The sequence below is a fragment of the Ochotona curzoniae genome, unplaced genomic scaffold, assembly GCF_017591425.1.
Source record: "Ochotona curzoniae isolate NIBS_2020 unplaced genomic scaffold, NIBS_Ocur_1.0 contig_4501, whole genome shotgun sequence".
Classification (NCBI taxonomy): Eukaryota; Metazoa; Chordata; class Mammalia; order Lagomorpha; family Ochotonidae; genus Ochotona; species Ochotona curzoniae.
In genome coordinates, this window is record NW_024466307.1 from 3,407,134 (window position 1) to 3,422,142 (window position 15,009).

Here is a 15,009-nt window from a genome sequence, read left to right on the forward strand (position 1 = left end):
TGTCATATGTAATTATACCATTTATTTCCCCGATGGGTGGGTGCTACACTTTCCCTTTTCCGTTGCTTTTTTTTTTTTTTGGCTTTGAGAATATTTCTGAAGGAAATCCCCTCCTACAGAAAATGGAGAACAAGCAGCAACAGAATGTACACACGCACCCCCCCCACACACACCCACACCCACACCCACACAGCCACACCCACACCCACACACCCACCCACACACACACCCACACAGCCACACACACACACACCCACACACACACAGCCACACACACACCCCCACCCACCCACCCACACACACACACCTACACACGCACCCCCCACACACACACCCCCCCACACACAGCCACACACCCACACACACACCCACACACACACACACACAGAGCCACACACCCACCCCCACACCCACCCCCACACACACACAGCCACACACACCCACACACACACCCACACACACACACACAGCCACACACCCACCCACACACACACCCACACACACACCCACACACACACAGCCACACACCCACACACACCTACCCACACACACACAGCCACACACACACACACACACACACACACACACACACAGCCACACACCCACACCCACACACACACCCACACACACAGCCACACACACACACACCCACACACACACACACACCCACACACACACACACACACCCACACACACACACTCCTTCAGAAACAAAAGCGATTCTATTATGGGTAATTGGCACAGTGCTAGTACCATTCATCTTGAAATAAACCAAATCCCCTTCAACATCCTTCCACTGCCTTAATTGTGTTTTCCTTTCATTAATCTGAAACATATCTGATAAACCAGGTGTACCCTGCACAACAGGCGAACTGGTGCAGAAGGGATTCGAGCCTGATACCTTTAAAAGGCTGCAAGCCACTGAGGACTGTGGATCTCCAAGGCAAAGCTTAGCCATGCGCTACTGAGGCTGTCATGAGACATCCAGTCTGATGTTAGCACGTGGCAACCACGCTCAATTAATTAATTGCTTCTCATTAACTGTTCCTTGCTTAAGAGAGGACGTTTTTCTAAAAATGCTTCAACTAATTGTAAGTGCAAAATAGTCTTTAAAATGCCAGCAATAGGTCTGTGGGGGCACGTCTGCAATGCGTTCCCAGCAAGCTTCCCTGGAGTTGTTTTTGGGGCGGGGGAGGCGGGTGGTGAGCTCTGAGCTCTGACACTGGCCTTCTTACCGATCCTAACCTTTGCTCAGAAGGTTCAAGACACAGAATCCTGCCATCCCAGGATGCTTGAATCAGAATTAGAACAGAAACGAACAACCTACAACTTCTGAATACTGAACACAGAAATAGAATTTGTCAATAGGTGTGTACAGTCTTTCAGGAAGAAGTTTTTCTCGATTTTCTAAGAGACTTATAACCCAAAAATGTAAATATTATTAATCTAGGTCATTCTTTACCTGAGTAGAAATTTTTAAGGACATGACTTACTTCTATTTTTACAATAACCTATAATAGTTAATTTTTCTAATGATCCAGGCTAGCCCGTTAGTGGGCAGTACCCAGGCAGAGCCCAGGGTGTTACACCTTTCCACTCTGCTGACCCCCCCACTTCCTTCCCCCTGCGTGTGTCTCCCTGTCCAGGCTTCCCAAGGACAAGAAAGCCTGTCACGTCATGGAAAAGCTCAGCAAACTGCCTACAATCCTGTGGAAAACAACAGAAGGCTGAGTAATGGTGACCTGAAGGGTTTCAAGAGTCTCAGCGACCTAGAAAATAAGCAGGGTGTGTAGGATTAACGTCTCGCGTGTTAAAGGTGTGTAAAATGTGCAACAGCAGGGACATGGCACGTAGGGCAGGTGGCCTGCGCGGTGCTGTCATCTTCCTTAGATCTGCTTAAGTAGAGGCGACGCGTCCAGTGCAAGGCGGAGAAGCAGCTGCGGGGTCAGCTTCTGATGTCCGCATGATGGTGTTTCTGTTTCTGTAACGCTGTCGTTTGTGCGCCGTGCAGAACTCAGAGGCACGCGCACGCCAACAGCTCTGACCTGGGATGGCATGCCCAACCCAAACCGCCTCGCTCATTAACTGTGGCTTCAGTCTCTCTTAGAGCATCTCCTTTGGTGAAAGCAGTGAAATCAATTGTCACTCAGTACTGATGTCCGTTTGCTTTAGAAAATGTGTACTGCTTTTCCTCCAGGGACCTTAATCTCCTCCAGGGCAGTGATTGCTTTGACTTGGGAAAGTTAGGCTGGTCTGAGCAAGTGAGTGCCCGTGGTGTAGGAATGAGTATGTAACTTCATTCAGGACAACATCTTAATGAAGTGGACTGATTTTGACTGTTTAATTATGGAAAAGAAGATCATCTATTTTTCCTGGGGAGGAAAGAAAGAGATCCTTCCTCTTGCTCTGGAATGCCTGGAGAGGGGCAGTGCTCTGTGACGGCTGCCACCTTTAATGTTCTAATCAAAGAAGAGTGAGTTAAGAGAAATACTATGGAGCACGGGTCTGAGAAAACTATAGACAATCAGGGCCCTATTTACCACATGAACTTCTGGATCAAGCCACACCTGAATGTACTGGGTGAGGTTCAGTGCCTTCTACTTTCAGCTATGTCTGAAGTACGTTGGGCCCTCAGGTCAAATGAGAAGAGTGGATTACATTAGAAGTTTCAGATCTTTCTAAAGGACTGGTCTTTTCTTCCAATGAATTGTTATGGTTTGAATGTATTGCCCCCGAAAGCGTGAGTTGTTGGACACTTCATCACCAAGGCAACCACTGGGAGGTGGGCCCAATGGGAGCGTTTAAGTTGCGAGTGTTCTCGTAAGTGGATTACAGCCCACTTCACAAAGGCGTAGGCAGTCGGTTGCATACATCTCTCCCTCTCCTCTCCCCCCTCCTCCCCTTCTACAGCCTTCCCACCTTCTGCCTAGAGGATGATGCAACAAGAAGGCCCGTCTCTCAATCCTGGATGCCCAGCCTCTAGAATAACCCACTTTGTGTCCACTGCAGTCACTCCGCCTCAGACACCGCAGCAGAGCAGCGCAGGACAGCTCACGTGGAAGTCTAGTGCAGGAGTTGCTCCAACGAAGTCAAGCTCCCCAAGTTTTCTCCCTTCTGTGACCTTGAGGAACGACGTGTGGCCTTGAGCTACAACTTGCACATGATGACACAGCGAGCTGGAGTGCCAGCAGACCCACGTGGTGCCAGCTGTGTTCCTTCCCTCTACCCGGCCGTGGCTCAGTAACCCGACGAACCAAGCTCGCGGAGCTTCAAGTCCTCTTCCGTAAGCGCAGTGGCACTGACGCCCATGGCACCGGCTGGCTTCCAGGACGGGCGTGCAGAGCCCTGCGAGTCCCCAGCACAACTCTGTCGATGACAGTTTTCATTTTTTTACACATAATTCTGTGATTTAAACAATCATCAAAAAACTCCTTCAGTCTTTCTCCTTTCTGCTTTCCTCTTGTGGTATACCCTTCAATCAGGCTTCACAGCCAGGAGCGCAGGATAAAGGGATAAGTGATTAAGCCATCTCTATGATCTTAATTACCACTAATTTAATGACACCTGGGTGTGTCAGCATAAAATGACTCCTGCCAGTCTGTGACGTCAAAAGCCTATCTGAGGGGAGTGCAGGGACCTTCCCTGCAAGTTGGCATGGATTAGCAGCCTCCTTTGATTTCCTTCACGTGTTGTTTCTCATCATGAAGAGATGACCTATGACCTGTCCAGAAACATCTGCACGCATGGGGAGTGCTTCCAGGAGCTGTCGTCTGAGCCAAGAACTCAGTGAACACATCCAGGTGCCCCAGCAAAGGGAAAGCAGCCTGCGGCTTTGCATGTGGACTTCACTGCCTTTGTAGTAAGTAATGTCTCTCTTGTGGAGTTTCCAGTGTTTCAAAGGATCATGAAGCTGCTGGCTCCCAGGCAGGTGTCCCCATCCTGGTCTCGTGGCTACAGTACCATGTAACTGTGAGGCTCTGCAGGCTTTGCATGTCCTGGGCCCCGCCTTCCTCCAAAATGGGTGAGTGTGATACATTTATTTTGGTTTCAAACAACAAGGAAAGACATATGAGCTAATCCAACTCAAGAAGAAAAAGAATTGAACAAAGAAAGGGAGTAGGAAAGATGCATCTTTCCTCTTATCAGAGTTGCCATCAATGCCATAACTGAGCCTGCTCCCAGTTCCACTGTGTCTCCAAATGCCTTGGAAGGCCTGGGGAAGGAGTCGGCTTGCCTGGGTCGGCACTTGGAAGACTCCGCTCCACGTGGGGCTATTCTCGAAGAACACATGCCACGGACACATCACTCATACTTGGATGAGCCCCACAAACATGCCAGCCTGGAGGGCAGGGGCCAGCCTCCTGCAGAAGGAAGTCAGTACTAACGCGTTCTAAGGGCTGAGGCGCTGCTGAGTACTGAGCACACGTGGCTTTCGGAAGGTCAGGCTGCCCAAGCTGCCTATTGACCTCTGTTGCTGCTTCCTTCCTGTAGCTGGCAGAACTACAGGGCCTTCAGGACCTTTGGCATCCTCTGGGTTCCTGGGTGAAGGTAACAATAGGTGCTTGGTGATTATCAAGAGTGGTCAACAGCAGTAGCAGCTGCCACTTGTTTACTAAATTAAGCCCTCCCCTTTGCCACTCCACTTGCAATGGAATAGGTCCAACTGTGAACCTAGCAAGACTTCAAAGGAGTGATGTGGACTTCACTGCAATGACATGCTAGGTAGCCCCTTTCCTGCTGGTGGGAGAGCAGCACCTGAAGTCGGCTTGCCATGGGGACTTGGAGCTCCAACGCTTTGAGTGCTGAAAAGCTAGTATCTTTGACTACTGCCCTAAACTACTAAGTGGTTTATTGGCAGGTGCATCTAAAGCCTTCTCTGTGGCCTTCACCCTTGACCTGTGAGGAAGGAAGAGCAGCAGGGGCAGCAGCCGTTAGCTGGAGAAGAATTGTGCAGCAGCCCAACGCTGCCCCCTGCAGGATGGTAGGAACTAGCACCCTCCACAGCTCGGGGAACCCGGCTTCTGTGGCCCCATCCTTGCCAGTCAAGCCACTTGGCTCGCTCTGGTCTATGCCCCACACATGGTAATGCCTGAAGCCACATTTAGAAATGGTGGCAGAGGTTCACAAGGCCAGAGATAGAACCAGACACAATTACGATTGGCCCCAACTTTCTGGTTCTGCTTCCACAGAGGAGTCAGGTAACGATGGTCAACATTGAGAAGACAAAGGGTGTGTTTGACAGACTGCTATGATGGGTTTCTGAGGGGGTCGTCTACTACTGGGATGTGTGCAGATGGCAAGATTCAAGCTCTTCATAAAGGAGAGTCTTTCTTCTTTTCCATTGCACATAGCTCGGCTCTCAGCAAAGCATGATGTATAGACTTCAATTCTGTGTTGAGTTGGAGCAAGTCTTCTGAGTGTGATCCTCTTGCCCTCATGACCTGGGGAAAATGATGTGTCTCTCCACGGTGCTCTGATTTACCTTATTTCTCAAAAGATTGAGAAAGAGAGAAACTTGAATATTTTCCATCTGCTCATTCACTCTCCGTTTGCAGTGGCTGGTCCAGGTCAAAGCCGGGAACTCAGAGCTCTATGTGAGTGACAGAGGTCCAAGGAGCTGGGCCATCTCTTGCTGCTTCCCCTGTGCATCAGCAGGGAGTTGGGTTGGAGGTGGAGCAGCAGATCAGCAGCCAGGATTGCAACTGGCACGCTGTCAGATGTCAGCATTGCAGCTTAACGCTGGTCCCTAGTCACTACTGCAGAGATTGCGAGGAATGGTGCCTTGGCATTCTGGGTGCAGGTGTGCCGTGTGGGCGGCTGCTCAGCAGGCGAACCCCTTTCCTGAATGGGAAACCTCTGCTTCACATGGGGTGAATATTGGTGGGACAAGAGAGACTTTATCCCTTGGAGAAATAGAGAGGACAGGGACTTGCTTTACTTATCTGCTTGGCAGCCAGGGTGCCATCCCAGGATCTGGTCTGGACAAACAGAGATGGTCCCTGTAGGAAATTCAAATATTAGCGCCCATTCTTTGCCCCATCCTGTGTCTATAACCTTTGCCATGTGATTCCCTAAAGGGACATAATCTGTCTTGCTGTCCTTGACTTTGGCAATAGGATGCCTGCAGATGTGATGTTGCAGAGGTTGGAAGTCCAATTAGCCAGCTCAGCATTATGTCTTGATCTTCTGCCTTTCCTATGGACAGACACGCCAGGTATCCTTCTGATTGAAAAAGAATAGGAGAAAACGTTTAGACTGTACACAGCCTCAGGTCTGGGGGTGAGCATGTCACAGCTTAGATCAGCTAACCCCCCCATCTGAGCCTCAGACCAAAACACCACCGTAAACTGCTTTGACCTGAAATCACTGAATTCTGCAAGGGTTTTCTTTCACAGAATCCATGGCAAGAGCTGACTGAGTCACTCAGTCTGGGGATTCGGGGCCTGTAACTCCTGAAGCCTAGGGAGAGGAACTGTGCAGAATTTGTCGCCAGAGACGAGGCCCAGTGTCTGCACTCACCCAGCTGCCCTGCGTTGTCATCTGATTTCTTTCCCTGGTTTGATGGCCTTCTGAATTTTTCTATTTGACAACTGACTTTCTGTTTAATTATTCTTGGGTGAGTATCTGTGACTTTCAGATAATGACCCTGTCTGGAGCAGTCTTGGTTTGTTTTAAAATGAAGGGGCTGAGCAAAGCGAAGACATGGGCAAGTCCCATAGTGGGAGAAAGCAGAGTCTTGGGCCCAGGCACCCTCGGTTGTGGTGGCAGCGTAAGGGAGACTCCCTCCACGGCGTAATTGGTATTTTCATGGCACGCCTTGCAGGACCTCCACAGCTCTGCCTTCCCGCAGGACACAGGAGCCATGAGGTGCTTAAGGAGGCTATGATGCCAAAGGAGGGGACGAAGTTTGCTAAGCCGAAAACGGCTGTCCGGATCTACACACTGAGCACCCCAGTCGAGCTCTGTCTTTTGATATTCTGACATCCTTCTGATGTGGTGAAACACTAGTGAGGGAAGGGGGGATAAATCATTAAGTGATCAAAAAAGTTTCCACTGATAGGCAGAAATCCTCTGGAATAAACCTCTCCAGCATGTCATCCATTAGCCTGGTTTCAGTAATTAACAGGATTAAAGAAAAAAAAAACTTTCAAGTATTCAAAGCTATACTTAACTACTACACAACCATTCATGCCCGTATTTTCTTATTCAGAGATATCAACATAAGTATAGATTTTTTTTCTTTCTTTTTGCTAGTTGATTTTTGGTCTAGCTAATGGAAATATGTGGTTTTTCAAAAGCCTCCAAGTGTACATAATTGGATGGTATAATAAATGCCAGATTCTCCAATATTTTACAAGGTACATAAAGTGAATGGATATATGTTTGCCATTATTGTCATAAACCAGAAAATCAGGGAAATTTATAAAGTTGACATCTTTGTGCCATGCAATCCTGGGTAGATGCATTTCATTGAACACAGAATAGAGTTTCATCACTCAAAATTTAAACTAATTTTCTTGGCATTAATTTAATACAAAATGCAAAGTATTTGTTTCTTGAAATTGGATCACACTTACTCTGTTGTATATGTTAAACTTTCACTCACTAGCATATACATTTTAAGTTTATTATCTTTTGCCTTTACACAAAACTCTTGGCAGACAATTCCTAATGCATATATTTTGAAGATAACTGAGTCTGTTTCTCGTCAGTTCTAAATTTAAATGCTTTTCTTGATGGTTGAAAACGCTTGAAGTCAGGGAATTAGGGGGTAAATTTAGTCCATTTGTGCTTCTTCAAAGAATTAAGAATTTATACAATAGATGAAAGTTTACTAAATACTGTCCACACTCTGGATTTCTAAAGGCAAATAAGGAGTGACCACCCTTACATACTTCTAATTCATGTGAAACGGCTAGTTTCGGAGAGCAAGTATGGGGGACCACAGGGAGGAGAGGAGACGCAGCAAGAGCGCCAAAGAAAAAGCGAGCAGGACCTGTCCTCTCGTGACCACGAAGAGGGAAAAGCAAGCAAGCAAGTTGCAATGCGAATCAGATCAAGCGAAAACGTCAAGCATGAATAAAAACACAGGGCATGATTCCTGCATACATAATTGTCACTTACCCTGTTTTCACATTTTGTACATGCGCACACAGTTCTTACACAGAACACCCCTCAGTAGTGTCACACAATTCATCACTTAACATGTTGTGTGCATTTTTATGCCAACACTTTATTTCAACATATACACTCAATCACTGTGTGAACAGTCTGTAGAACTGAAAAAAAAAAAAACAAAAAACCAAACCCTGTTCATCCCTTTTTCTCCCACAACTTCCTCTAACAGGCATGGGCATTGTGGCATCGCCTGGGCCCCCTGCAGCCCGTGCCGGAGCCCTGGTGCCAGTCTTCTGTCCCGTCTGCTAAAGCATCCATGGAGCCAGAGGATGATGATTCGATTGCTTGGACTCTTCTCACCCACATGGTGCGGAAACAAATAAAATCTTTGCAGGTTTTTTTTTTTTTTCAAAGTATGCATTTTCCATAACCTTTTGAAGACCTATCCACGGATTTCAACTTTTTTGGAAAATTTTTTTTGGGGGCAGTGAAATAAACTTATTTTTTTGTTCTATTTTCCATGAGCTTCATGAAGTCCTCTGGTTGTTCCAGTACCCGGCTTCAGCAGCTCATTTGTCACTGGATGCATGTAAGTACTGCATCCCACCATCTCCCAAGCCTGCCCCGCCACACCCCCAAAGAAAAGGCAGGAAACAGGGACTTATTCAAAATGTCCTGTGCCCCTGTCAACGAAATGTTTATAAAATACCAATTTTGTTTCCACGGTATAACTTCAGGTAATAAACAGGTCCTGTGGAGCGGGGATACTTCCATGAGAGACTGAAAGAATCGGTAGGCGGCAGTTGGCTCTTTGGCGCCCTGCAGATTGGAGCAGGAGTCCCAGCAGTCTCAACGCAGGTGCAGGTCTGCTGTAAATTAATCGCAGAAAGGCACTGGAGGGACGGGTGTCCCCGGGGCTTTTAAAATATGTTATTTTCAGAATGGAAACAATGTCAAGTGTCCAGTAACAGGCTACTGGTTAGATAACTCACACTGCATTTCGCAACGGATTTGTCTGCAATTGTCCTTACATGGTGTAACAGCAAAAATCTGTAAACTGTGCAAAGATGTTTGTGATTTGTTAAATAAGGGGAAGAGGAGGCTGAGAGAATGTTTTTTTTTTTTCCTTCCATTTGGTAAAAATAAATTGTGTCTTACTTTCTTCTGGAAGTCTTTGCATGATTCACGGTGCTTACATTGGACTGGTAGGATTATTGGAAACCTTTTATTCTTTGTGTGCACATTTGCACTTGATATCGTTCCTACAATTCATGTAGTTTAGCTTTGCCATTTTCAGCGATGGAAGTAAGAATATCACGGAAAACTTCCTGCTGCACCCCTTCTCCAGTCCACGGCCTGCAGCCGAGAGGAAGAGGGGCATCTGTGGCTTGGTGACTCAAGCGGTGCGGGAGTGCCCGTGGGTGAAGGGCAGATGCTTTGTGTCCCTTTGGGTTCCTGCAAGTAAAAACACATGGAGGGCACAGAAGACGGGGAGTAAGGAGCAGTTCAGTTACCGGACAGGACTTTGTGTCGTCTTGTCTTACCCCGAGGTGATGTGACTGTTCCCTTGTGTAGGCTGCAGCTGAAGAGCTGCTTCTTGCAGCCTTCCTAAGAGTAATGAGGTCAATGTAAGAACCAGGTGATAAAGGGCTAGCAAGTGCCTTCCTCCTGAGTGTAACCCTGCTGGAATCAGGCAGCAAGGCGAGTCCTCATGGTGTGAACTCTTGGGTGCATCTCACAAATGCACAATTTCCAGCTGCACTGGGATGTGGAAGATCGTGCCTGGGAAGACACGGAGCCTTCGCCTCTCTAACAGTTCTTTGTCCCTGGATAAGCAAGGACTGAGAAGTCAAAGCAGGAACTAGAGAAGAACACGTTGTACTACAAATAGAGTCCCTGCTGTTCACAGATGTAAGCCAAACCTGGGAAGGATGAGACTGGCGCCCCTGCTCCCTGGTTTTGGGGTCACATCTCAATCCTGCTGGCCATTTTCCTGTCATGAAAATAGAAAAGAACTACATGTACTTTCTGAAGCTGAAGTGTTTTCCCCTAATACCGCTCGGCTTTACCGGGGCTGGTGAACACTAAGGAAGGAAGTGGGTGTCTGGGGTGCAATACGAGCTAGATGACGTGCTTATGACATCTGGCACACCGAGGAGGAAATTTAAAGTGAGAAATGGCAACTTATTTCATGCCTAAAAGTCAGCAGGTTTAGTGTTCTGAGGGGCCATCTCTTTGGATTTGCAGGACTAAATCTGATGGAGCAGAAAAGGTTCCTGTACATTATGGTGCTAATACACTTAAGCAGACAAAATTTGAGTTGAATTTGGAAGGCATGCTTCGGGTAATGGCCAAGTCCTGTATGGTTCGTGGGTCACTCCAGCCAGCATCAGCATGGAGCATCTTCCACTGGCCACTTGCTTCCTTATAGCTCCTTGGGGTGTGATATCCAGAGCATCCAGAATCATCTATCATTTTATTGGACTTCTCCCTCTGTTTCCTGGCTGAGTTATTTATGTTACATGATTCCACATGGGAAAGCCCAGCTGTTAAAGTTTTAGAATCAAGAAGAACACATTTTTACTATATCTTTCATCTTGTCTACAGCGTGTTTTTCTTGGTTTAAATAATGATAACAGTATGCTGGCTCCTCCACCCTCACTCATGCCCCTGGATGCACTTGTGGGGTTCAAACTAAAGGTGAAATTGGCACGTGGTTGCAGGACTACGGGGGTGGGTTTGCCTTCACACACCTGGGGTGGTCACTGCTTAAGGGAAAATAACAGAACCAAGTTGCAGATCAGTGGGAGCAAGAGACTGGAGGTAGGAGAAAGAGTAGAGTCTAGAAGATGGGAGCATTTTGAGCACACATGGAAAAAGTTGGACTGTTTACAAAAACAGGCTTCAGGAAGATGGGATTGTTTGGAATACTGTAGATTTGAGCTGCTAGACTGAGATCCCGGCTGGTCCCGGCTTGATGAAACATTAACAACTGGTTGACTATGCTCATCTCCTGAAATTGCCTTCCTCTAAGATTCTGGTTAGTATTGACCACGGCAGCTTTGGGTGACACTGCTGGAGAGGACAGACAGTACTCTTCAGTGTCCATGTCCCTGACTAATCTTGTCAGCCTGGGGCAGCGGCTGGTCCTGACACTGCCTTCCCTGCATCCCCTTTAGCTCATTCTTGAGCCAGAGGTCCTCAGCGCAGACAGGCACTGGTTTCTTTCTGTAGGACACTCATAGCACTAGTGTCAGAGCAAAAACTGACATGGGGTTTCACCGAGCAGTTTCTCCCCTGACCTGCTTCGTGGATTTCAGTTCAACAGATACCACACCATGTATCTTAAAGGGACTACTATAATTTTGGGAGGTCAAATCCTATCTTTGTGCCACTCAGTGTATTTTTCATATCAGCTTTCTAGTAGGTTCTCCAGCATTCAAGTTTGGAACTATTTCCTGTCCTTGGGTTTGAGAAGGTGGCTCCCCTGCCCTTACTCACTCTGCCTGCCCAGCCATAAACGTCTCCTGACTATCCTATCTATATCATCCTTCAGGTTTCTCTCCGGGATTCCTACTGGAGACTGCATGAACTGTCCAATTGCTTTTTCTGGCTGGTTGACCTCATTAGAATCTAGGTTCCTTGACTGCAGGGTTTGTCTTACTGTACACTCTGACCCAGCACTGTTTCTGGCACACTACCAGTGTTCAAAGGTGCATCTGGGAACGGGACATATTGAAGATATTACTGAGTGGTAGAGTGGGTGGGCCAAAAATGATAGGACTAACTTTTGATTCTTCAAGGGTACAGGTAAAGGTTATCCTTTATTTCTGCTCTACAGCCCAAGTCAAGCTGACTGCTGAAGGATTCAGGAACCACGCCAATATTTCTCCATGTAAACTTTCTTTCTGCTGTGTTCACAGATTAAACTTCTCTGAAGAAGTCCATGATGGAAAGACTTAAAAGCAACTAACAGTATGGGTTAAAACTGTTGGTGTGCTTTAGCTTTAGTTAGTCAGAGCTAAGAACTAACCAAGATCCCAATGAGGTTTTCCTACCAAATTTTCAAATTCCAACTTTGTTGCTCTAATTTGTGCTGCAGTTCTTGATTTCATGCTGTAAAACCTTTTTAAAAACATCTTAGAAGTCACAGTATTGTCACCTTTCCCCCCCAAAGATTTAGAAGAGGCTTCAATTGTGACAGTTGCAAGCAACACAGGCAAGTGTGATCTTGGGATTTTCTTGAGTCCTGATGAATGCTTCAGGTTTCTAAGGATCTTCATAAATTCTCATTTCCAGGCAGGGTCCCATCTTTTGGTATGTCTTAGGTTTGTAGACCACAGATGCACACTACAGAACTTCCTGGACGCTGGCCTTCTTGAAATCCTTAACGTCTTAATTGTTTCCTCATTTATTTAAAAAAAAAAAGTTTAATAGTTTTGCGCATTGTTTTACAGATTTATTTAATAATGGAAAGGTAAAGAGGGTGACAGAGACCTTCCATCTGCTGGTTCACTTTGCAAATGTCTTCAACCACTGAGACTGTGTTGGGCAGGGTGAAGCCAGGCCAGGATTCCATCTGAGTCTCACTTGGGTCATTGTTGGCAAGAAGTCATTAGCAAAAAGTTGGATAGGAAGTTGAGGAACTGGCATGATATGGGATGTGGCTCTTGTGCAGTGGTTTAATCACTATGCCCACAGGACAGCTGGTCAGCAACTGTTCATGTGGCTGATAAAGGACAGGTATTTGACTCTGGGCACAAGCCACAGAGCTCCACACATTTGGTCTTCGGCTACTTCCCTGTCAAAACTCAAACAGTAGCATCTGATATCATGCAGTTCCTGAGTGTCCTTGAATGTCACAAAGTGTGTAAAAATAAGCTCACTTCCAAAATCTGTTTTTCATTTTGACCTCCAGACAAATGTTAGGTTCAAGGATACTGACAGAAACAGACTTTGCTGTCATATATTAAATTCAACAGACTTAAGGTTATTCTTGGATTCTTTCGCAATGCATTAGAAATCAGATTTAGTGCTGCTTTTTAACATAACACTTTGAATTGATTGGTATTTACAATGAAACAGCAACGGAGATTTAAAAGATGTGCTGAAGACATTACTTTTCCACTCACACCTAGGAGAAAGTATCTTCAAAAAGTCCATGGGACAAAATGTGCATTATGAAAACACTATCCACGGGCTTGTACAATATTTTTGACCCAAACTCAACTTCTGAATTCTATTTTCTGTGAATTTCAAAAGTACATGTGCATTACTGAGTTTTAACTGTATCCTGAAATGTGGTTGTTTCAATCTGGTTTGGCAAATTCTCCCCGTAACAGGTCTAATAACCAAAACCAAACCCAACACCTCCCCCCAAACAGAACCAGAGAGCTGAGCTGAGCCACTGGCTCCTGCAATGTTTCTCAAAGACACTGTAGTAGAGTGAACAAAACCACCAAGGGAAAACCTCCTAATTTTGGCCTTCTATGAGTAAAAGGATTATAAACTGTTTCCATTTCCATTTTACTTAGAAGGCAGCAATTCCATTTTTTAAAAACATCAATTGTTTTCACTCATTTGAAACAGAAAACTAGAAGGCTCTTTAAGTATCCAGCGTTTAGGATGATTTATCTGTGCTTTTAAAATCACAGGAAATACACTTTGGGGGGTGGGCGGGAACAAGTTGGGACTTGATCAAAAATACCTAACAAGATGGCACAGTATTTCAAGGGTGACCTGTCTTCTGTTTATCCTGATCTATAACCTCTGACAGCTTTGAGAAAAGCTCCAGTTCTTGCTTACAGGCTTTCCCCCATGTCTCTAGGAAGCATGGATGTGCAATCACGTGTGCTTCTTGTGCAGGGGTATGCCTTCCTCGTCACAGCTGCTTTTGACACACGTGGAACACGAGCTGTTGAAAGAGCTCCTAAAATACTACGGTGACTGGCTAACATCTCTACCTTAAACACCATTCACAGAAGCCTGCAGACTATACTGCTGCCAATCCTAGTCCAAACAAGGTAGGCGTGGATACATGCTGCCTTGCTTTCACACCAGGGAAGAATGTTTCCTTCTTGAAGGGTTTCTGCATTAGACAGGAGGGAAAACACATTCAGCTTCAGTTCTGAGGTAGGAAACAGAAATGAGGACATGAGACCCTCTGTTCACCGTTTTAAGCTTATATATTAATAACCCTTGGCACCACAACAAGTGAGGTCCTCCGTACACTACTGTGCTTCTGCCGTGCTCAAGCTCAGCCCAAGCATTGCACCCCCGAAAGGGTCATTCACTATGCAATACAGCGACACTACATCACACTTTGTTCATCTAACTTCACTTTACCATCTGCATCATACACTCCTACAGTGCCTTTCCATCTTTAATGACAAGACTATGTACTGTTTTGTGCTTTTTGAAAGAATGAAAAAAAGGACTATTTCAATTACAGGTGCTAGGGTCTCTTTCTGACTGAACTGAGAAGAGATCTGTCTGTTTCTGATTTTGTTAACTTGGAAGTTGACTTAATTAAGCCTCTGTTGTCCTAAAGCTGAACTGACCATCTTGGCAGGACAGAGGGGCCTATCACAGACCCCATGCCACCATCAACTACATGACAAGATATCTGGAATTTGAACATGTAAAGCAGTCACAATGCTCAGTGCAGAAGAGGTGGGCCTAACGAAGCACTGGACCATCCCAGCTTTCTTCAGCCCTGAGAGACTTTCAGATTTTGTGGTCTTTCATAGCCCAACACTAACACATCTGAGGTCATGCAGAGTAAAATCAGTGCAAAACAGATTTCAGCAGAGATGGAAACTGGAGATGCCACAGCCAGAAAGAGCCCAGGGAAAGCATCAGAACTCAGCAGACCGGAAACTTCAGCATCTA